Source organism: Pezoporus occidentalis, unplaced genomic scaffold (assembly GCF_034315485.1).
Source record: "Pezoporus occidentalis ecotype Australia unplaced genomic scaffold, CSIRO_AGI_Poc_V1 ctg96, whole genome shotgun sequence".
NCBI lineage: Eukaryota > Metazoa > Chordata > Aves > Psittaciformes > Psittacidae > Pezoporus > Pezoporus occidentalis.
The window spans coordinates 2,802,723-2,826,664 of record NW_026916325.1 but is presented as its reverse complement, the minus strand read 5'-3'; the positions used below and the strand labels follow the sequence as shown (position 1 = coordinate 2,826,664).

The following is a 23,942-nucleotide window of genomic DNA, read 5'->3' as shown; positions in this document are numbered from 1 at the left end:
CTAATCTGGGTGTTCCCCAGTCCTGGCAGCAATGGGGGCTGCACAACATACAGAGGCCTACATCTTTTCTGGAGATGCTTTGAGAAGGTCTACCACATCTAGTTGATTCATTTTCACAGATGAATACCTTGGTTTTAATTAATACAGGTTAATTATTTGCTACCCTGCTAGATCTAACAGCACTGTCTGTGGGGGACATGGATATTGTGGCACAAGAGGACAAATTTTGTTCCTGTACAGAGTTTTAGGAACTGAAGTTCATGGCTTTAGAAAATGTAGACATCTTCAGGATCAGACACTAGCTGAGTAGGGATGGTTAGGGCCGCAGCTTTCTACTTCTGTGAGTGCGCTTCAGTTAAGTGCCTCACCCAAAGTTATGAGACTGTGGGGGAAGACTAACAGCATCCAGGCTTTCCCTGTCCTCACCCACTTTATCTAAACTGAGACTGTGTATTTAGTATTTTTCATTGAGGATGCTTGTTCACAGAAAAAACAAAGCATAACTGTGTTAATGGAGTTTATCTGAAATGGCTGGAGTGTAAGCAGACCCCAGTCAGCTGTTAACCTCCTTAAGAATAGGAATAGCTAGGGAAAGTATGTTGTAATGGAGTGATACCAAGTTAAACTTTCTAAAGCGTTAAGGACTTTTAAAGTTTCCACTCAGAACAAAGGCAAGAGAGAAAGATTTTCCTTAACTATTTTAGTGTGAGCCAGAACCTTCAGTGCCATTGTTAAATTTTTGAGGTGTGTGGTGGTGGGGCTTTGTTTTTGTTTTTTTTTTTTTTAGACAAATACTTTAGAAAATATCCAAGTAATTATATTTCTCAGATCAAATCCAAATTGCACTTAAGACATTTTTCTGGTTTGTGGTCAGGCTGGGTTTTTCAGTACTGACAAGCAGACTGATGTAGAATTCATTCAAGCTTATGCTTATCAAATGCATGTTGAGTTGTTCCTGAACATCAGACAAAACTTATCAGAATTATCCAGGACAAACAGGGCTCCCAAAAGGCTCTGAGGCAGAAAGCTGGTGTAATGCAGACCAGCTGCTCTAAGTGTTTGGAAGGCCAAACAGGGTTTTCTTCAGTCCCAGCCAGCCTGCATGAAGGGAAGGGCTGACTTGGAGGCTGTGACTTTGAGGCCTGCTCTCCTCAAGCAAGCAAAAGAACTAGCTTTTCAGGCCTGCAGCCTCCCTGGAGACAGCCCAGAGGTGGCAGTGGGACAGGACACTGGGATCACAGGGATTAACCACTCGAGCAGCAGCAGACTGCAGACATCTGCATAGCTGGCTAGTCTGAAGATGGAGAAATAATTTTCATTTATTGAGAAAATGTTTCTATCTTTATCAGGAGCTGGGAACTTTCATGTTTTTAACCATGTCTATAAATACTGAAAACAGTGAGGGTTTTTTTTCCTTCGAGGCATCTCTATTTTTAAGAACACACTTGGCAGTCACACACATCTCATCCCTGCAACTGCTGCTGCCAGCGGCAGCACCAGTACTGGTGGTATTTATTATTCCCGCACCCTACCCCGCCTGCTCTCTCCCTCCCATACCCGGAATGAGCCTCTGGGACTGGCAGAGCCTGCCTCCCTTCTGCTTGCAGAAGACGGCCGGCAGCAGCGTTGTGCACAGCCGCAAGACTGATGACCCGGTTTCGTTTGAAGGTCTCACCTGTGGACGGCATCTGTGTGGTTTGTTGAAACAGAGTGCTCGCCAGCTAGACTCTTTTAAGAACTGGTAAAAAGGCAAAACCATGGGTTTTCTTGGAAAATCCATATTTTAAAATGTCACTGACAAGCAAAGCTCCCTCTTTCAGGGGCTGCTAGGTAATTAGAATTTACGCTAGTATTAAGTGGGGCTGTTAAGAACCACCTCCAGCAGCGCTTGCTACTGTCCAGTACCGTATTTACCAAGAGCGACCACCAAACTGTATCAGAGATCCCACATTCAACTCTCTCGAAGAAAATGAACTCTTTCCCCAAATCCATGGAGCAGCAACCCTCGGCACAGCGGCTAACGAATAACCGCGCCGACACGTTTACTGTCAACACAAGGTAACCCGCCCCGCGCGCAGCGCTGCGAACCCCCGAGTACCCCTGAGCGAGGGCCTCGATTTCCCCTTTGTCTCCTAAACTCCAGGCCTTCAGGCAGGCGACACCTCTCGCCACCGCCACCGCCACCGCCACCGCCGCCGCCCCTCCCCACAAAGCGAGCGACGAAAACGCGGAGGATAAACGGGCACAATACGCCCTTCTCGGACAGCCCAGTGCAGCCCCGCTAACGGCCGAGGGGGCTGGGTAAAAGAGCGAGAGCGCACACCGAGCCTGCCCCCAACTCATGGGCGTTGCGCAGCGGAAGGGGCCGGGGGCCGCCGCCTGGCTGTGGCGCGCATGCGCGGCACCGGCGCCAGGGGCGAGCGGCGGCCGGTGGAGGTTTGCCGCGCTCTCGCTGTCCCTGTGCCTCCGCGCGCGCCGGCCTCGCCCTCCCGCCATGTTGTTGTGAGCCCCTCGCGGCCGAAGGGGGGGCGGGGAGGCAGGAAGGAGCGGCGGCGAGAGGAGGAGGAGGCGAAGGGGTAGGAGGTGGGGGGGGGCGGCGGGCGGGCGGGCCGGCAAGCAAGCAAGCACGGCTGTCTCAGCGCCCGCTCCGGCTCCATCGCAGCAAGCAGCGCCGCCGGCCAGTCCGTGAGTACCCTCGGGGGCTGGGACTGCGCGGGGTAGGCCGAGGGCGGGTCCCTTTTTTCCAGCCCCCTTTTGTCCCTGGCCTCGGCTGCGCGCCGAGGGAGGGGAGAAGTAGGGCGGGAGGGGGCCATGTTGTGGTAGGTCACCGGGCTGCGTGGGGCCTGCTCGGCGGCTGCCCGCGCCTCGCCGCCTTTGTGTCCTCCCGGCTCGCCGGGGAGCGGCGCTGAGGTGGAGAGGGAGCGCCGGGAGGGGAGGCGGCGGCGGCGCTGCGGGGGGCGGGCGGCCCTGTGCTCTCCGCCAGCCGAGGGAAGCGCGGACTGCGGAAGCAGCTTCCACCTCAGCGGATTTCGGGGGCGAAGTTGTTACCGCGGCCCGGGCCGGGGGCGTCGGGGTTCAGGTGGCGAGAGGTACCGGGGTGCGGGATGCCGGGGGTGTGGGCAGGCCTGGGGGCACCCACACGTCGGGGGTTACCGTAGGTTCGGCACCGACTGCGAAGTGGGGATCTTTTGTGCAGCCCCACGGACTGCACAAGTTGCGTGTGTGCGGAATTCGGGGAAAACGGGCTTTGTTCGGATGCGCCGAGAGCGTGCAAACTTGCGTTATTTTTTTTTTTTTTTTTTTTTAGTGCTCTTAAGGATAATGACTGCTTTCTGAGGGTGGAGCGAGAAGGCCAAACGCTTTTGGTAGTTGATACCATACAATGAAGTGTTAGGTTTTAATTCTTCTTCAAGTGTGCCTGCACAGACTACAATAACAAAAAGTTGAGAAAAATGCCAGCTGCCTGAGTGGATCGTGCTTACAACTAACAGTTTGAAGCTTAATCTCCTTGGCAGTAATTGTGCAAAGATTTTTTTCTTTTTTGGCATTCATTCCTCATCTGTTTCATAACCTCAGTCTGTAATTCCTTGAGAAAAAAATAATATACTCGGGATGTTTTATATTTTTTTGGCTTACTGGTTGAAGCAAGATGGCTTAACACCAAAATGCATAGCATGTTTTTATATGTGATGTGATGATCCCAAAAATCAGCTGATTTTTGGGATGCTTTTTTTCTGAACAGTGTAGGCATTTATGAGCTATATTATATAGGTCATTGCAAATGAGAATCGGTGAAACTTATTATTTTGCCTTCTTGTTTGTCACGTGCCGCATGTTCACAAAATACTTTTGGATTTATATTAGTTTCTCTTTTACTGAAGTCTTTGTTACATCTCAAGTGAGGGATCAGGCCTCTTTGGTTAACATCAGTTGATGCTATAGCTCTTAAGGTATGTGGGATATGAATGCATTTGAAACCTAATTACTACCCCATGTTACCATTTTTACATATGAAACATAGTGTTCTATTATATTTAGTCATGTATAGGTTTAAAAACAAATGCTAACAACACTTGCAGTTTTGTTGAGAGCCTCGGGGAGTTATTGTCTACGTTCTTCTGGAATGCAGCTCAGTTTATGTCAGTGCAAATATAAATGTGTTAGGGGGGAGAAGGAAACTCGAATAAAAAGGGAAATGATAATTTTGTGGTGGTGTAGTTTGTGTTATATCTATAAAAATGGCACTAAATCACCTGGCAGTTTTCTGAAGTGTTCAGAGTTGAAAATTTGGAATTTGTCCTAGCAGAATGGTTAGTACACAAATGCATGTGAGAAACTGCTTGATAATGCAGATTCTGCAGTTTATTATGTGGATGTTACACACAGGAAAGTCCATGTTACTTGAATATTTTTTTTTTTTTTTTGCATTAATAGGGAATTTTTTTTTTTCTGTAGCATCACCCTGTAGTTCTTAATATTTCCCTTCTATGTTAGGGACATTGGCACAGAGCTGAGGCAGTTATGGTCATATCTGGTATCATGATTGAGCTAATGGTGCAAGTAGTTGGCTGAAAAAGTTGGACTTGCCTGTCTCTTGATGAGAAGATACCTCTTGTTATGGCAGTATGTATTAAATCTTATGCAGTAGTAGCAGTAGTGCACATTGAAAGGTTTATGTACATGTTTTACTCCAGGTTTGCTCCGTCAAGTGTTTCTTTAGTCTCCTCACTGGGCTGGATAATGCAGATGTTTGGGGCAAGTGTGTTAACAGGACATCAGCATGTTGAATACTGTGAACTAGACTGATTTTCAGCATCACTTTCTGGTTCACTTTTGGATATTCCTTCCTCCCCTCAGATTTAACAGTACATGAGTTCTTACGTGCGTGCACATTTTTATACACAAAAAAGTAGATGGTTTGAATTCTTTGTTGTGTGTCTTGATGCTGCTTTTGAATGTGGAATGATATAAAAACTCACTGTCTGTTGCAGTAAAAAGAAACCCAGGTTCACTTGAGTGTTTAAATTTTTTTTGTATTGGGAATCTTCTGTGAAAAGAACATTTAATACATTGTATTTTCTTTTTTAAAAGTTTCTCATAGAAACTCTACAGAGGAAACAACATCTAACTATAGAGTAGACATGCTTTATGAATACTTCTCATTGTGTGTATTATGCATAAGGTATGTGAGAGTTATCAGTCTTCTTTCTCCTACCTTCACTAAATTTAATTGAAAATACTTTCCTTGTTTAATGTAAATCTTACCTACCCATAACATAGCTGTTGTCTTGATTATTCTACACAATGCAACCATTCCAGTGTAGTTGCAAAGCCAGTGCCTAGATTCTTGTCTCAAAATGAGACAAGTCTTTTGTTTAAAAGCACAGCAAACACCAGTTATGTCATGCTTCTGATAGTGAAGTTGGAGGCACTTCACAGTCATATAGTGGAAAAGCATTTTAAATGATGTCATAACACAGAAGCATATTCAGTTCTAGCTACTTGGGTGTAATCTCAAACAAGTTGTGTAAAATTTATTTTATAGTATTTGCTTGCATACTGAAACTTTATAGCAAGATTTAATTTGTATCCCATTCAGAATACCTGCTGTGGCTTTTAGAATGGTAGGCGAGAGCTTTTCAAGCTGGTATGTAAAATGTTTAGTTTGCAAATAAAGACCAGATGTCATCTCTATCAATATCTTTTAAGATTGTATTTCATAGAATCATAGAATAGTTAGGTTTGGAAAGGACCTTAAGATCATCTAATTCCAACCCCCCTGCCATGGGTAGGCACACCTCACACTAAACCATGTCACCCATGGCTTTGTCCAACCTGGCCTTGAACACTGCCAGGGATGGAGCATTCAGAACTTCCTTGGGCAGCCTATTCCAGTGCCTCACCACCCTCACATAAAGAACTTCTTCCTTATATCCAATCTAAACTTCCCCTGTTTAAGTTTGAACCCATTACCCCTTGTCCTGTCACTACAGTCCCTAATGAAGAGTCCCCTCCCCAGCATCCTTGTAGGCCCCCTTCAGATACTGGAAGGCTGCTGTGAGGTCTCCACGCAGTCTTCTCTTCTCCACGCTGAACAGGCCCGACTTTCTCAGCCTGTCTTCATATAGGAGGTGCTCCAGTCCCTTGACCATCCTCCTGTCCCTCCTCTGGGCTAGTTCCAGCAGTTCTGTGTCCTTTTTAAGTTGAGAACACCAGAATTACACACAGTACTCCAAGTGAGGTATCATGAGAGCAGAGTAGAGGGACAGGATCACCTTCTTCAACCTGCTGGTCACGCTCCTTTTGATGCAGCCCAGGGTACAGTTGGCTTTCTGGGCTGCGAGCGCATACCAAAGCTGGCTCATGTTCATTTTCTCATTGACCAACGCCCCTAAGTCCTTCTCCACAGGGCTGCTCTGAATCTCTTCTCTGCCCAACCTGTAGCTGTGCCTGGGATTGCTCCGACCCACGTGTAGGACCTTGCACTTGGCATGGTTAAACTTCATGAGGCTGGCATCAGCCCACCTCACAAGTGTGTCAAGGTCTTTCTGGATGGCATTCCTTCCCTCCAGCATATCAACTGAACCACACAGCTTGGTGTCATTGGCAAACTTGCTGAGGGCGCCCTCAATCCCACTGTCCATGTCAGTGACAAAGATGTTAAACGAGACGGGTCCCAACACTGACCCCTGAGGGACACCACTCGTTACTGGTCTGCAGCCGGACATTGAGCCATTGACCACAACTCTTTGCCTGCGGCCATCCAGCCAGTTCTTTATCCACCGAGTGGTCCATCCATCAAATTGATGTCTCTCCAATGTAGAGACGAGGATGTCATGTGGGACGGCATCAGACCCTTTGCACAAGCCTAGGGAGATGACATCAACTGCTCTACCCCTGTCCATCAGTTCTGTAGCCCCATCATAGAAGGCCATCAAATTGGTCAGGCAGGATTTCTCCTTAGTGAAGCCATGCTGGCTGCCACCAAGCACCTTGTTGTTTTTCATGTGCCTTTAACATGCTTTCCAGGAGAATCTGCTCAAGATTTTGCCAGGCACAGAGGTGAGACTGACTGGTCTGTAGTTTCCTGGGTCATCCATTTCCCCCTTCTTGAAAATGGGGGCTGTATTACTCTTTTTCCACTTGTCGGGAACTTCATCTGACTGCCATGATTTCTCAAAATTTTCAATATTTCATTATTGGTTAACAGATACTTTTTTTCTAAGCATGGCCATTTAAGGCCAGTTGTAGACCTGTAGAAGAAATATGCCTGAAGAGGTTGTGACAACCATCTTGGGAGTTGAGAAGGAAATGTGAAACTGAAATGCAGCAGACGTATCCCTCTAATAATCCACATTTGACATTTTTGCTGGGTGTTCTATATATACATCAATTTCCACTAAACTTCGGAGCAGTAATAAGATCCTGTCCTTTGATGGCTGTGCTCAATATCACATCTGCAGCTTTTCTAACAGGCCGATTTTTACAGCATATATTTGTGTATACCAGATCACTTAGAATGTACATTTTGTAATTGTGATTGTTTTCAATTTTAATTTTTCATGCAATTATATGATACGCTACCACTTGCTTCATCAGTGCCGTTGAGGTATTGCCAAAACTCAGTTACAGGTAATAGGTCTGATTGTCTTTCCTTCTGTCAGGAAGCTCTTGGCATGTAAATCCTAATGGAAACGAGAGCTTTATCAGGCCTGCGCTTGTGACTTTGCTCTTAGATTTCATCCATGTTATTTTGAGGAAGAATTTGGAGTGATGTGTTGAACTAGTTATATATATTTTATTATTTGTTTGTTTGCATGGCTGGTCTGAAGTTCTGTGTATGATTTGTTCACACCTCTACAAAGGGGAAGTGAGTTTTTAAAAGCTGGGCTGGTGTGTTTAGTTCTGTAAGCCTTCAAATGTGTGTACTGATTAAACACAAAGCTACACTTGCTGGAGATGACTGTATTTGAGCTAAAAATAATGAGTCTGTTTTGACTCATAGTTTTCAAGCATTAATATTTGAAGTATTGCTGTTTATCCCTATTATGATATATATTGCTCAAACTTTAGCTCTGGGCATACTACAGTGATGAGTTAGTCATAGTCTGAAGAAGTTGCAAGAGTGATGTTAAGAGTATTTTGACAATAAGCAAATACCTACTGTAACAGTACTAATAAGACAAAGTAGCTTTAGGTCTTGTGTTAAGAGTGTTTTGACAATAAGCAAATACCTACTGTAACAGTACTAGTAAGACAAAGTAGCTTTAGATCTTGTGTTACAAAGCCAAGATTGTTCCAGATTATGAAAAAAAAAATAATCCTCCAATACATCTATCTATATGTTAATACCCCCTTGAAGGTTGGACGTTTAGTAGTCAATAAGGCTAGATGAAAAAGCTGTAATTGTGTAGAGGGAATAGGGGATTATGGGTTCTTTTGTCTACATCTTCAGATTTAAGTGTTCTATTCTGATTAAATAGTTTTCCGTATATGTAATTTTTTTGGACTTTGCACTCTTGTTTAGCATAAAAAGGCATTTTTTGGATTTCAAATTTTTATCATCCCCCCCCCCCCCCCCAAGTACTTGAGATTGTAGGTGGTATTTTGGGTTTTATATATGTCCATTTAGATGTTCCTTTTTTTTTTTTTTTTTTGAAGAGCAATCATACATCAGTTATGGTATATTAAGAATGTGTGGAGATCATTCATGAAGTATATAGATATAGGTATATATTGCCCTATATATACATATGTATTTATTTTGTCCTGTAGATAATTTGGTTTTCATTGAAACAGTTCATGTGGTTTGTGTTGAATTCACATCTTTAAGAAAGGTATGTGAGTTAAGCTAGTTTTTGAAAACCTGTAGTAACCCTGTAGTTTTTGAAAGCCTGTAGTAAACCTTCCAGTTTTTTTTAAGCAGTTATAAATGAACCACATTAAATAATTTTGAGATGTTCAGTTTGAACTATAACTTGCATAAGCATTTCATACATCTGACTACCTGTTTTCTTATCAGAACATCATCAAATCATTAGGTTTGAATTTATGCAAAACAAATGGTTTTGTTTGAAAAGGGATTAGCGTCTGGTAGGCCTTATGAGAAGTAATATGGATTTAGCACACAATCTTACTTGTTATACTTGCAGGTAAAAAAGTTGTCTTCAGGTAAAATGGAGATAGTAGAATTAAGTGTAGATCAAAACTTTTGCCTTTTTGTAGATAGTAACCTAGAAGAAAAAAAAAATCTGTTTTAAGCTTTCACTCCCAAATGTTTGATTGATACAACTCCCTAATTTTTCTTTAAAAAGTTTGTTCTGAGTTTCAGATAGGAATGGCTTTTTTCCCCAGGGCCCTTGTAACATGCCACACTTAAGTCCATGAGGAACTTTTTGCACTTTCCCAAAACAAAGGACATATAGAATGTGTTAAAAAACTGTAGCAAATGTGAATAGACAAAATTTGCTGACCTTAAAAGCGGGAATATCTGTTGTGTCTGCTTTTTCTTAATCTGTTTTTTCTCATTCTTTAATTTCTTTTTGGCTTTTTTTTTTCCAGTTTTATTCTTACACATTTTTTTTCTTCTTCTTACATTGATTTACATAGCATTTTAAAGAAAAACAACTCTTCCCCTGGCATCCTTCTTCATGCTGTATCACATTCTGCATTGCACTTACAAATTGTAAAGTAGTTCTGTAAGTATAAAATTCTGTAGTATTCTGCTTGTCCGCTTGTGAGTATGAAGATGTTGGGTTATTTTTGCCAGTGTGCAGTCAGTTACACAGGCAACAGGGCTGAATGTTGCTAGCCTTTCCCAGGCCTGCTAGGTTGTGTAGATAAAATTATTCACAGATAAGTAACTGCTGAGTAACAGTTGCATCTCTTTTCTGCCGTCCGCTTTCTATCCCCAGTGGTAATCAGATGCATGTCTTAATCAGCAGCTTTGTTTAATTCTATTATGTACATCAAAATATTTCTTCATTCCTCCAGCAGCTAAATGTCATGAAGATCATGTGTGTTTTCTGGCAAATTAAAAGGGGGATGCAGGGAACTACTCTTATTAAAGTGCTTCAGTGGTTTTACACATTATGAAGATTTAGCAAAGGGGAAACTGCTCTTGCATTGCTCTGCATTGTTATCTGTGTGAAACTAGTGTCTTTCAACTTGCAGTTATCAGTGCTGCCTTTATGTTCTGCCATTTTTCACTTCTCCCAATCTTCCTTAGCAATATTAACTAATGAAAATCAAGCACAGATCAGGAGACTTCTCAGTTTTATTTGTTTTATTTAACTGTTCTCTGCATGCCAGTGTTATGGGGGATTTTGTTAAGACAGAAGCTTCTGTTTTGGGGTTTTTTTTTGTTTTAAGGGCAAACAACTCTTGAGGTAAAAGTACCAAAGAAATGAGTTTTGTAAAATCTAAATCTGTGCAGACTGTGGACGTAGTTTAGATGCAGTTTTATGCTGTGAGTACTGGGTAGATAGAATGTCTGTGTGTATTAATACATGAAAGAATTTTATTATGCATTTCGAGAAAAATATGAAAGAGAATTAATAGAAGCAAGTATAGTAGATAAATAATCACAGATTGATTGATGTGGGAAGGGTCGTCTGGTCCAACCCTCCCTGCTCAAGCAGGACCACAGAGAGCCGGTTCAAAATGAAGGTACTGAAATCTTTTGACTCTATGTATGTTATCCAAGCATATCTTAAGACTATAGATTTTACATAAATTTTAGCATATCATAGTGCAAAGAAAGTGAGGCATTGCCGAAGTAATAAAAAGGCATTTTAGATGTAGCAGGACTGAACTGTTGGTTTTTTGTGAAGATGGTGGATCTCTAGCCCACTGATTAGGTAAGAATTTAAAACGTCTAGAAAGAGAAATATAGAAATTGAAAAGTAAAATAATAAGAATTGAAAAGCAAAAATAATAAGAAATGTTCATATACTGAAAAATAAGGATTGCTTAAGTTACTGTTGTTCAGCAAGAAACCCTCGTAAGCCTGAGTGGATTCAGGTAAATACAGAATATTTAAAAACTCTGTATTCCCTTCCGTGCCAGAAAATACCTGATACTTTTGACTGACTGTGTCTGAGTGGTACATAGAAAGAGGGGTTATAAGCAATTTGGATTTAAGAGGACCATACTAACTTGGCTGGAATCACTGATAGATTTTGAAGAATATTCAAATTAGTTGAAGTGCTAAAGAAGTTGAATAACAAAATAAGAAGTTAATAAATATACTTGATTAATTCCAAGAAACAAATCCCTGGGAAGACTAGGGAAATAATATCTTGGTCTTGTGAAAGTCATCTGAAATGTCTTCAGAAGACCTGAGCATATTATTAACACAAGGCAAGACAAAGTCTTTACTAAAGATAATTACCTGTCTAGTGGAGTATCTAATTCTTGCTCAAGTTGGAAGACTTTGGAATTGCTTGTCAGTGTCCCACCTAAGGAATTACTGAGAACTATGGAAATGATCAGTGAAGCATCAATAATTGGAAAGCAGTTTGTGCCCTTGCTAACATGCATAACTTGTGGTCAGGCAGCTAGATTAGAAGATCCCTTCCAACTAAAATACTGCTATTCTGTATTAATACATGCCAGCATTAGAGGCCACTGGTAGCACAGGGAAAGATCAAGTGGGTTATCCTGGAGTTCCCTGGTAGTACTGAGGCTTAATGTGTGCTAGTTTGGAAATTACCAAGACTGCAGTGGAAAAAATTCAGGTGCCAGAGGTATTTAAGAGAAGAGCAGGAAGTTCAAACAGTACTATTGAATGGAATTCAACACGTTGAGATGGAAAAATATTACTGATGAGTGTATGCTTGGCATGTGGGTGTCTAAATTAAATAGCCACTCTGACTTAAAACGAGTATCATTGGCTCATAGACCATTGCAGACTAAGTAAGGCACAGAAATGTGTGGTATTGTTAATATTCATATTCTGTCTCTGTTCTGCTGTGGTTGCTTCAGGTGTAGCAACAGAAAATTGAAATTATGGACAACAGTCATTCATGGCAAAAACTTGGGGAAGTTGAACTACTTTCCTGGCATAGGGGGAGGCTGTACAGAGTAATTGGCAGCATGAGGGCAGGCAGAGGTTAGAGGAGCGCTCATTTGCATGAGAGGTAATAATCAAAAATCTTTGGACTCTCAGGTGAAAGGTAATGCATACTCAGCTCTTCAGTACAGGATGTCAAAGCCAAAAGTGTTGATTTGAGTCACCTTTCATATTAAAACAGCAGTGAGTGTCTAGTCACTGACAGGGTTACGTATAAATTATTAATGGAGGAATAACTGCCCCCTGGGTCATTCATCTTATGTTAAAATACTTAATATTGAAAAGAGTTATAAAGGATAATAAAGTAAGTATGAAAACTATATCACTTGGGGATTTCACTTTTTTTTTTTCCTTCTTTTTCTTCTTTGTTCCTTCCAAGACCGAAAAACTCAGTTGAGGCTCTTTGGCAGCACAGCACCTGAGGAAGACCACTGTCCACTGTGGTATCATCCTTTTGTTAATAACCTAATGGGGCTACAGATAGGTTAGCGTTCTGTTTGGCATTTCTTCATTACAGAAGTGTTGTGAATTATTGTCTAGTGGCTTAGTGATCAGCAGTCAGTCTATAATTGGAGTTCTGGATATGAGGTTTTCAGGAAGCTCAGAAAATATTTTCATGGATGTCAGAGCACTTGCAAATGTTCTTCCCATGTGCTGAAGCAAAGGGCTACAGCAGTGTGATATTGCCCAAGCTGTTTGCCCTGTCTTTTCCCCTATCTGCCCTATATCCCTTATGGCAAAGATACTTAAACACTTAAGCAGTTTAAGATAAATACATCAGGTTATGAATTTTAACATGTTGTTTGCTCCTTCTGTCCCCAGTAGAGAGGGGAAGAAGGTAGGAACTAACGGTGAAAACATTAGTCCCTGCAGGTAGGTCTGCCAGAGCCTTTTTCAGATCCTGAAGAATCATAGAATCATAGAATCGTTAGGGTTGGAAAGGACCTTAAGATCACCTAGTTCCAACCCCCCTGCCGTGGGCAGGGACACCTTACACTAAATCACATCACCCAAGGCCTCGTCCAACCTGGCCTTGAACACTGCCAGGGATGGAGCATTCACAACCTCCTTGGGCAACCCATTCCAGTGCCTCACCACCATAACAGGAAAGAATTTCCTTCTTATATCCAGCCTAAACTTCTCCTGTTTAAGTTTTAACCCGTTACCCCTTGTTCTGTCACTACAGTCTCTAATGAAGAGTCCCTCTCCAGCATCCCTGCAGGCCCCCTTCAGATACTGGAAGGCTGCTATGAGGTCTCTACGCAGCCTTCTCTTCTCCAGGCTGAACAGCTCCAACTTCCTCAGCCTGTCTTCATATGGGAGGTTCTCCAGTCCCCTGATCATCCTTGTGGCCCTTCTCTGGACTTGTTCCAACAGTTCCATGTCCTTTTTATGTTGAGGACACCAAAACTGCACACAATACTCCAGGTGAGGTCTCAGAAACAAGAGGTGATAAGCAAAAGAATGTCAGAGAAATGCTCTGGTTGTAGCAGCCTTTTCAAAGCCATCAGGGAAGGATAGTTGTGCTATAAACAAAAGAATGTAAATTGTGTCTTTGCACAAAGCTTTGGTTGAGCTGCAGTTGCTGTGAAATTTACAGACTTCTGCAGAAGTTCTGTGAAAATAAGTTTCTGCTGTAACAAAGAAGAATTCTTTTTTTGGGGGGGGAGAGGGAGAGAACACAGGAAAGAATCTCGCTGAGTTGAAGAGCATTTTGGCACTTGTATGGAGGAGAAGCTGTGTGTATCAGTTATTTTGCAGGTATTCAGCATGACTTCCATGGGTATCCATTAGAATTAATATAGCTATGAGAAAATGTGTGGATGTTATTAAACTAATAAAATGTGCAAATACTTAATGTTGTTGCCTCCAGGATAAAACAGTCAATTTCTAGCAAACATTTCATTTTGCCTTAATTTTAAACGATAAGGTTGTTTTGTTTGTTGTTCAACTGAGATATGCTAATATGTTTGTGCAGTGGGAATTAGGAAATAATTTTCCCATGTAAGACCTCACAGTCATGTATCCCATCCCTTGGAACAATGAACATAATCTGATCATTCATACTGGGAACAACATAATCTGTTTCCTGACCTTACAGTGAGAATCATTAGAGCTTCCTTTCATAGATCGTACTTAAAACTGTCCCTAGAAATCTAAGTGAGCTTGCAGTCCATAGTTTCTGAGTTCCTAACTTTGTTTGCAACTTTTTCTTACATTTAAGAATAAAGTATAATTGTGAAATATAACTACTTTATAGTGCTTTCAAAATAACTTTTATCAATAGCTACTCTAAGACTTTTTCAAGTGCTCAGCAGCTATGCAGCACATAAGTACTTTGATTTTATTGCTGCTCTGTCACAGTCAAAGCTTAAGTTTTATTTTAGCAGATTGACAGCTCCTTCTTCCGGTGAAGTTAACATCCATCTGAAGATGTTCTGAAGATCATTTATTTCTGTTTGTGCAGTCAAGAGGTTCTGTAGCAACTTTGCTCTAAGTGTTGCCTTTCTGTGTTTAAGTTTGCAATGGTTTTGTTATTTTTCTTTTGATATTTCCCTCAGTTAATTACAGTAGCATTTTGCATCACTTAACTAAAACCCCACATTACGAATGTCAAATGTATGATTTAAGCAGCTTCTCAAACTTGCAGATTAGTAAAACTTTTCAAGCCTCTTGAACTAGGAAGAGAAATTTTAGGAAGGATTTTCCATTGTGGTTAGGGAACAATGTGGGGGGTGGCATTTGATTCCTGTTTTGGAAAATGCTGTATGTCCTGTTAAAACAATCTGAAGTTCTCGGTGAGGTTTTTCCCATCATGTTAGTGCTGTATAATTTGGAGCAAGCATCGTAAGGGTTTTTAGGTGAATTTTAAGGTTGTGGCTTTTTGTGTATTTAAAAATATGTCTCTCAACCTGCGTACTTGAGACATCACCTTGTTACCTATTTGTGACAGTTCTGGCAGCAAACATGGCAGGGAGGACGTAACTAGTCTGTCTTCCCCTCTCTGATTTGAAATAGCTAAAAAGGGATACTTTGTGACATACTGCAAGGTGTTTTCTGTGGTATGCTTTAGATCATTTCTGTAACTGTAGAAGAAAATTACAGTGTTGAATTCTGTGGGTACTGTATTTTAGTAGTTTCAAGTGTGTAGTCCATGGATGGAATAGAAAAAGTTAACTGTTGTCAGCACAAGGAGAGTAATTGCAGTTACCTGGCTTGTGCAAACAAGTTTATTCCATGTAATTTTTCTTCAGAGACTCTTCCTTAATCACCTTCCCCTTCCAAACATATTTGCTGTTTTGATGCATCTGCATTTTCTGACCTTTTCACCAGGCATTTTGAACTGCTTGTGATAGTTTTAGCTCACGAGATACCTGCCAGTCTCTACCCACTGCATATTGTCTCGTATGCTGCCAAACTGTGAACTACTACTCCCTCTTTGGATTATAGAATTAGTTGTGTCATTAATAAGCCTATTCAGAAATACGCTTTCTGACATACTTCTTGAGTTGGTCTTTACATTTTCGCCTACCGTCATGTCTTCAAATAGGATCATAGAATAGTTAGGGTTGGAAAGGACCTTAAGATCATCTAGTTCCAACCCCCCTGCCATGGGCAGGGACACCTCACACTAAACCATATCACCCAAGGCCTCATCAAACCTGGTCTTGAACTGCCAGGGATGGAGCATTCACAACCTCCCTGGGCAACCCATTTCAGTGCCTCACCACCCTAACAGGAAACAATTTCCTCCTTATATCCAATCTAAACTTCCCCTGTTTAAGTTTGAACCCATTACCCCTTGTCCTGTCACTACAGTCCCTAATGAAGAGTCCTTCCCCAGCATCCCTATAGCCCCCCTTCAGTTACTGGAAGGCTGCTATGAGATCTCCACGCAGCCTGGCACTTGCGCATTGTTGAGTGTCATAATGCGAACAACTGCTTTATTCCTACTTTACCAATTCAGTTTCTCATTGTATCAGTCTTTGTCTTAGATTGAGAGTTCTTTGAAGCAGATTTGTTCATACTTTAGTGCTTATCCAGTAATTAGCATAGGAAGACTCTTTTGATACTACAGCAAAACTAGCAACATGTGGTCACCTATGCATTATCTGTGATTTACCTATAGATAAATTATCCTGTATGCTTGCGTAGCACTAGCTCTCTGCAGAGTCCAGTCATGTCTGCAAGGAGTTATTGGTGGCTGCATAAATCTGAATGGTAGAGCTGTTTCTGGAAGTAAAGGGGTTTGGAAGCACTCAACACATATTTATGCACTTTGGAGCATGGTGTAATGAGAACCAGGGACCAACCTTATGGAGCCAGTTGAAGTTTCTTTGCATTTTATTCTCATGTGCTCCAGGTTCTAGGTGGCACTGTAAGGCCTCATTCTAGACATGATTATTATGTGATTGTGGAGTTTTGTCCCAAAGCTTGAGCTTGTTTTAGGCATTCTAGGTGATTTTTGCATGGACAACCGGGATAAGGTGATGGGAGCCAGTAAGCTTGGGGGAAAAATGGCTGCATGTAGTCATTCAGGAATTTTACCTTTGCAGTACATTTCTTCATTTTTTCTTAGTCACTTTTTGCTATTATTCAGGGTGTCAAGAAAATAAAAATACTCAACATTTGGGTCAGTGTTTTTTATTCTGCTTAATCAGTAAGTTCTTAACTGCAGGTTTAGAACATAGTTTGCTTTCTTTTTTTCTTTTATGTGATTAATATTGGAGCTCCTGAAAATGTCTGACACTGCTTTATTACACAGGGGAGTTTCCGAACTACCTGCGTTTGGTGCATTTTGCATTAAAGTCAGGGTGGTGAGGACCCATGTGTGTCTTTGAAAGTAGTGGAAGTTATGTGAAAACTTTTTCTCTTCAGTGAAAACAATGGAGTTTGGAATTCACAGGAAGCAAAGCAGAGTTGTGGGTATGTATGTGAGCAGAAGGAGGGCGGCAGCATGTTTGAGGGAGTGCTTTATTTTGGATGAGAGTGAATAACCTGGAATTTAGATATCTGATCAGTCATTTTGCTTGTAAGATGACCTTCCTGTATTTTGTTAAATGATAATTCAAATGGGGGGGGGGGGGGTGTTCACAGTTCCTGCTTCTGGCTACTGTAAGTTCTGCTGGCTTTATGCTGATAGCTGCTTTCACATATAGCTGCTATTAAATTTTTCGTTTCTTACATGAAAAGGTTGACAAATTTGGTTCTAAATCCATTGTAACACAGATGTATTCATGTCAATCTTTGAACTAATTTTTGTTACAGTGCTTTTTTTCAGTTTGAATTGTATATTGTAAAGCCACTTTATTTCCAGTAGTCTGTCATCACTAAGTCTTTAGTGTTATTTTGGACTTTTTTTTACTTCTTTTGAAGGACTGTGCTGACGAACATTTAATGAGATATTAATGTCTAAGGCTGAGCTGCTGCTCTTACTTAATTAGGAGTGAGGTTTATTGAATTAGAAATGGTCTCTCTAGCTGTACTTTTACAGTTGGCAGGGGTTGTTTCAGCTTTTAGGCAATTGTAGAAATCTGTGGTTAGTTTAAATACATGTATTGTGCAAAGAGGACATCCTTAGAAAACAGCTGAAAAAATTGATAACAGCAGTTTCTCTTAAGTGTCTATTCCTATTCCTCTGCTCTAGGCGGGTAAGTGGAAAACACATGTGCTTCCCTTTAGTAATTCTTTTTAACATACATTAAGAGAAACGTGCTTTACTGTTCTCTGGCTGACCTTGAGGTTATGCAGAGTTTAAAGGCTCAAAGAATCAAGGTAGGTTTTGAAGCACACCAACATATATTTGAAACTTTTGTGGGGTTGTTTTTGTTGTTTTGTTTTTTTTTTCACTAGCATTTTATGCTGGTGATACAGACAAGTTGTGTGTTTTAGCAGCAGCTTTCTTTAGAACAATTAGTTATAGTGGAAAGAGAAGTCTAAGAATTCTGAATTTCCTTTTTGTACCACCTGTGATTCAGTTAATTGCCCAAAGACTAGGTAGTTCAGTTCCTTTATCTCTGGCTTTAGCACCCTCTTCTTAAAGATCAGATATTGTTGATATTCCCTGGTTTCCTCTTGCCTGCTGGAGGAGAAATAAAAAACAAAGCAGAGCTTATTCAAAGGGTACTGGACTGTGAGGGAGAAATCACGATGCTAGAAACTTCTGGGCAAGAGAATTGGAACTTCAGGGTTTGCATCTAGTGTCCTTGAAAACGATATCCTTTACAAATGAATGTTATGGTAAGCACATCTGCCATATTCAGGAGTAAAGAAAATGAAAGTAAATGGTCTGAAGAAAGGAATTGCTGTATATCCACAACTGCTGGGGGTGGGAGGACCTCTTCTGAAGTCACTGCTACAATAACATAAAATAAAAGTTTTCTGGAAATTCTGTCAATGTGGCTTGTTATTTCCTCAGCCCTGCTTTTAATGGGGAGGCAGAAAGTGTGGGGGTGTGTATACATCTGCACAAAATCTTTTTCTTGGTATAAATTATACCGTTTAATCGGTTATGTTCCATGGGATTCTTTAAAATCACCTTCTTTTTAAGGTGGTATTAAAAATATATGATTTCTGAAACAAAAATCTAAAGCTTTTTTTACTTTTTTGGCAGGGAGATGTTCTGTTTCAGATTCTCTGGCAGCAAATAGAAAAGTGATAATTTACATATATTTATATATATAGTGTGTGTATTTATATGTAGAAGACATATCAGCAGAAAAGTTGATTGCAGTGTGGAAAGTTAACTTATGGAAATGTTTACTTGATTGTAGGCTTGTACATTCCAGTTGTTCCAATTCTTAACACATATAAGAAAAGCTTGTTGACTATTAGAATGAAAGTTGCGTTTCATTAATCATTACAATATGTGCTGAGATAAATTGTCCCTAGTTCCTGCTTGTGTGCAGATAAATTTGGGGTTTACACAAAATGTTTATCTTCAGAAAAGGCAAAGTTTTAAGCCTTTTTTTTTTAACAGCATACTACCTTGAGAGAACTTAAGTTTCTTTGTGAAGTTTCTTAACTTTACTAGAGTTTTTGACTAAGAGTTAATGATGAAGTAGTGAGGACTGATGTCTCAAAGCAGCAATGCAGCACATTAATGTCGTACTTACAAAAGTAGCTGCAGTGTTATTTCTCATTGATAAAGCCTTTCAGTGTAGAATGGAGCAATAATGGTTACAAATTTGTCTCATGAATTTGCCTAAATTTCTGTTAGGTGACCAATAGCATGTGCTTAGTCTTATGTAGCATAGTCATACAAGAAGGTGAGGCTATCTGACAAGCCTAACAGGAAAAGTATAGAATTTTAAAACTCTTTCACAGGCACCCCTTTGTCATGGGGAAAGAGCTTATGTGCCCTTGGGAGGTTGGGAGCTGAGGCTCTGAGAGCAGCGTATGGACCCACATTTCAGGTTCAAAGCCCCTTACTTAGTGCAGATGGCCAAAGGCTTCTTACAGATAAAATCTCCATCCTGAATCGTTGGTCTGAACATTTTCAAACACTCTTTAGTGCTAACCATGTAGTCCAAGGCTAAGGAATGCAGGACATTTTACAACATCCGGTGAAAAACGAATTGGATATAGCCCCTGCCGTGGGAGAGACTCTTAAGGCTATACAGCAGGTGAAAACTGTCAAGGCAGCTGGGGTCGATGGAATCCTACCCGAAATCTGGAAGCACGGAGGCCAAGCACTTCATGCTAAATTTCACGAGCTAGTTGTGCACTGTTGGGAGCAAGGTAAATTACCATCAGATTTTTGTGATGCAATCATCATCACTGTATAAAAAAAAAGGTGTAAAGTCAGACTTCTCAAGCTACCGAGGTATAACTGTTCTCCATTGCTGGAAAAATTCTTGCAAGAATACTATTGAACAGATCAGTACCCGCTATCGCAGAAGAACTTCTACCTGAAAATCAGTGTGGTTTCAGAGCTAGTAGAAGTACCACAGACATGGTATTTGTTCTCAGACAACTGCAAGAAAAGCGTAGAGAACAGAATAAGGGGCTCTATGTAACTTTCGTTGACCTCACTGTGAGTAGAAAAGGCCTGTGGCTAATCTTGGAACGATTAGGTTGTCCCCTCAAGTTCCTCAAAATGATTATTCTATTACACGAGGATCAGCAAGGCCAAGTCGGATATGGCAATGGACTCTCTGAGCCCTTCCTAATAACCAGTGGTGTGAAACAAGGTTGCGTTCCTGTACCAACTTTATTCACTATCTTCTTCAGCATGATGCTCCAAAGGGCTATGGTAGACCTCGACAAACAAAACGGCATTTATATTCAATGTCGTACTGATGGGAGCCTATTCAATCTAAGGCGACTGAAGGCCCACACTAAGACCCTAGATCATCTTGTCAGTGAACTGATTTTTGCTGATGATACCGCCCTTGTTGCCCACACAGAAGCAGCTCTGCAGCGTTTAACACCTTGCTTTGCAGAGGCGGCTGAGCTTTTTGGGCTGGAAGTCAGCTTGAAGAAGACAGTAGTTCTCTACCAACCTGCACCACAAGAAGATTATCATCATGCCCACATTACCACTGGCGAGTCAGAGCTTAAGTCAGTTCCGCAGTTCAGCTGTCTGGGAAGCATTATTTCCTCGGATGCCACGGTAGAGCCTTTGGAAAATTCCATAAAAGAGTCTGGTGCAATAAGCACCTGAAGAAAAGTACAAAGATTAGTGTCTATAGAGCCCATTGTACTGTCTGCTCTTTTATATGGGTCTGAATCATGGGTTATCTACCACTACCACCTGTGACTTCTCGAATGCTTTCATCAGCGCTGCCTCCATACAATTCTAAACATCCATTTGAGTGACTGTGTCAAATGTTACTGTCCTCAAACAGGCAGGGGTCACCAGTGTTGAAGCCATATTGCTGAAATTGCAGCTGTGCTGGGCAGGGCACGTCTCTAGGATGAAGGATCATCGCCTCCCTAAGATCTTGTTTTACGGTGAGCTTGCCACCAGTTGCCCAAAGGGAAGTGCCCCAGAGAAGAGATATAAGGACACCCTGAAACAATGCCTTAGCCTTGGCCATGTTGACTACCATCAGTGGTCCACCTTGACTTGCAGTCGGGAGACTTGGAGGCACACCATACATAACGCCGTTGAGTCCGTTGAGAACACACACAGAACGAATCTCAAGGAGAAAAGACAGCGCAGAAAGAATCACCCAAGGAGAGCTTTCGCTGTGCTTTTTGCAGGTGGATTTGCCTATGTCACATTGGCCTTTTTAGTCATCAGCGTGCTTGTAGTAAGCATGGGTAAAGCCCTTCCCAAATCTTCGTTTGCAAAGTCAGGCCATGATGATGATGATGAGAGTTTTATAATTAGAAAGAAATGTCATGTACCTATTTTAAGTAATAGGCACCAATGAAGTAATCATGTTTAGATAAGAACTACAATTTAAGTTTCATTTCACAGCTTTGTTTTCAAACTTCTGCATATATTTAGTCTTCCTGTTTTGTTTGTGGTGCGTTTATGCAACTAGATGGGATTACACCTAAACTATTTCACATTAAAGATAAAACCTGTGCACTTTCTCTCATGAAAGACAGTTTTTCAGTTTGATTTACAAGCACTAAAGGACCAGTCAGCCCCTTTTGTTTGAAGAAATTTCTTTCCTTTTAGCTCATATAAATAATAAGCTACTAATGTATAGATAAATATTTTAATCAATTGTTGGGGGTTTTGTTTGGTTTTTTGATTATGTGTATATATATATATAAAAGCCCATTTACGTAAAGTCATTGCCAAGTTTTCATGGAATTTTTCTTCTATTTTATAAAATTATATAGAATCTTTTTGTCAGCTCTCTCTTCCCTAGACTTTTATTTTACAAAGTTCTGCAACATCTGTCACCCCGACTTCCTGTTCTGTACATTTCTTAGGAACTCTTCTGAGTGGATAATTTCACAATTAAAAGACTTTGGGAAACCTGATAAATTATGTAGTATAAGCTATATGCCCTACTTATGTTGGAATGCATCACTTTAGCTCTTCAAATGGCGCAGGCACTGGAACTGCTATAAATATAGTTACAAAATCTGATTTCAGTACAGACACATTATTATTAATTTATGCAAGGCTGGTAATTCTGCCTGCATTTGATTGTCAGAGTTAAAATCCTGAGTTTGAGGACACGACAGTAGCTTAGAAAAACTTGTGCTGACAGTTCTGCCACTTGTAGGGCAAAGCTTGAACTTGTTAGGTGGGAAGACAGGCATAAAGTGCCTGTGCAAGGCAATTTATGTGCCTTCCTGTGCAAGGAAGATGTAAGTTTCTTAACGTGATGCAAGAGTTCATGTTTGGAGGGGAACGAGTGCAATTACCTAGTTCTTGCGCCATGTTTCAGTCCATAGCTGGGAGCAGAGCCCAAGGTTCTCCATCTTGTCAGGCCTATGAACCATCACATAGCTCTGAAGCAGGTGGCAAGGTCATTTTCTTCTGCTTTTCTTCACAAGAGGTAGTGTCCTGTTAGGCTTGTTCTGTATGGTCTGCTGGCAGACAAGTATATGCAAGTAGATCTGTAATTTCCAGGCTTACCAGTGACTTGTCAGATGCTATCCAGCATAATTTATATATATATGTATATATATTTTTATATATATGCTGTTGATAAAAACCTAGGAAATTCATTCTTGGTGTCCTTACCTCTGTTAGGATTGCTTCTCAAGCCACAATACAAAATACAACTCCAGGAAAAAAAAAGACAAGTATGTGAAAACCAGAGTGATGGCTTAGCCAGGTCAACTAAACTGACAAACTAAATTTCTTTTGTTTGAGTGTTTGAATGTATTAAGGGTCATAGAGTCCAAAAGTATAGCTCAACCTGAGAATGAGTTAAGCCTAAAAAGTAGAGGGATGAAGAATTACCCAACTGCAGAAAATTTGACTTGGGTTTAGAACGCTAATTTGGTGAAAATTATTGAATGCTTACTGGGGACAAATGTTATGCTTTTGGGATTATAACCATGGAAATATGTGTTAGAACTTAAAACTGGTTACCTGAGTGTTTTGTCAGAAATGCCTAACATCTTGTTTCTTTGGACTGCTTAAGGAGCTAGGGCATTCTGGAGTATGTGGTTAAGTCTGCAGCTGAGTTACTATTCCATATGGTCCTCAGAAAATCATAGAATCATAAAATAGTTAGGGTTGGAAAGGGCCTTAAGATCATCTAGTTCCAAACCCCCTGCCATGGACAGGGACACCTCGCACTAAACTATATCACCCAAGGCTTCGTCCAACCTGGCCTTTAGCACCGCCAGGGATGGAGCATTCACAACCTCCCTGGGCAACCCATTCCAGTGCCTCATAGAAGGCCACCAAATTGGTCATGCAGGATTTCCCCTTAGGGAAGCCATGCTGGCTGTCACCAAGCACCTTGTTGTTTTTCATGTGCCTTAGCATGCCTTCCAGGAGAATCTGCTCCAAGATTTAGCAGGCACAGAGGTGAGACTGACTGGTCTGTAATTTCCCTGGGTCATCCATTTTCCCCTTCTTGAAAATGGGGGTTGTATTTCCCTTTTTCCAGTCATGTTACCTCCTTTGCAAAACGCAGCATACCTGAATTACTTGGGAACAGCAGCACTGATTAACCTGTTTGGTAGTAGGTGACACATCTAGCCAAAGGTGGCTTTAATAGAACAAATGCCTTGTTTTCCTAAAACACTGCACCAAATATTTGGTGTTTTGTAACCGACTTGTGTACAAAGCATTTCAGTTGTGATTCCAGTAGTTTTTTATTCAACTGCTCAACAGCTTTTGTTATCTGGATGCACTATTGGCTGGATTCTAAACCAAAATAATGACATTGTAGGTAATTTGGCAAAATATTCTAGAGGAGAAATCTGTGTATAAAGCCCT

General features: G+C 41.1%; 1 protein-coding gene across 4 annotated transcripts in view; it reads left to right on the top strand.

Moving 5' to 3' along the window:
- PUM2 (pumilio RNA binding family member 2) overlaps positions 1-23,942 on the top strand; it is a 78,850-nt gene that overhangs the window by 2,873 nt on the left and 52,035 nt on the right. Inside the window, exon 1 of one of the 4 annotated variants that reach the window (XM_062606351.1) lies at positions 2,381-2,685. The exons of 2 other annotated variants lie outside the window; for them this stretch is intronic. The gene's annotated coding sequence lies outside the window, so the exon portion shown is untranslated. Of the gene's footprint in view, positions 1-2,380; positions 2,686-23,942 lie in introns of those variants that run through there. One more of the 4 variants, XM_062606358.1, reaches the window with a different exon arrangement.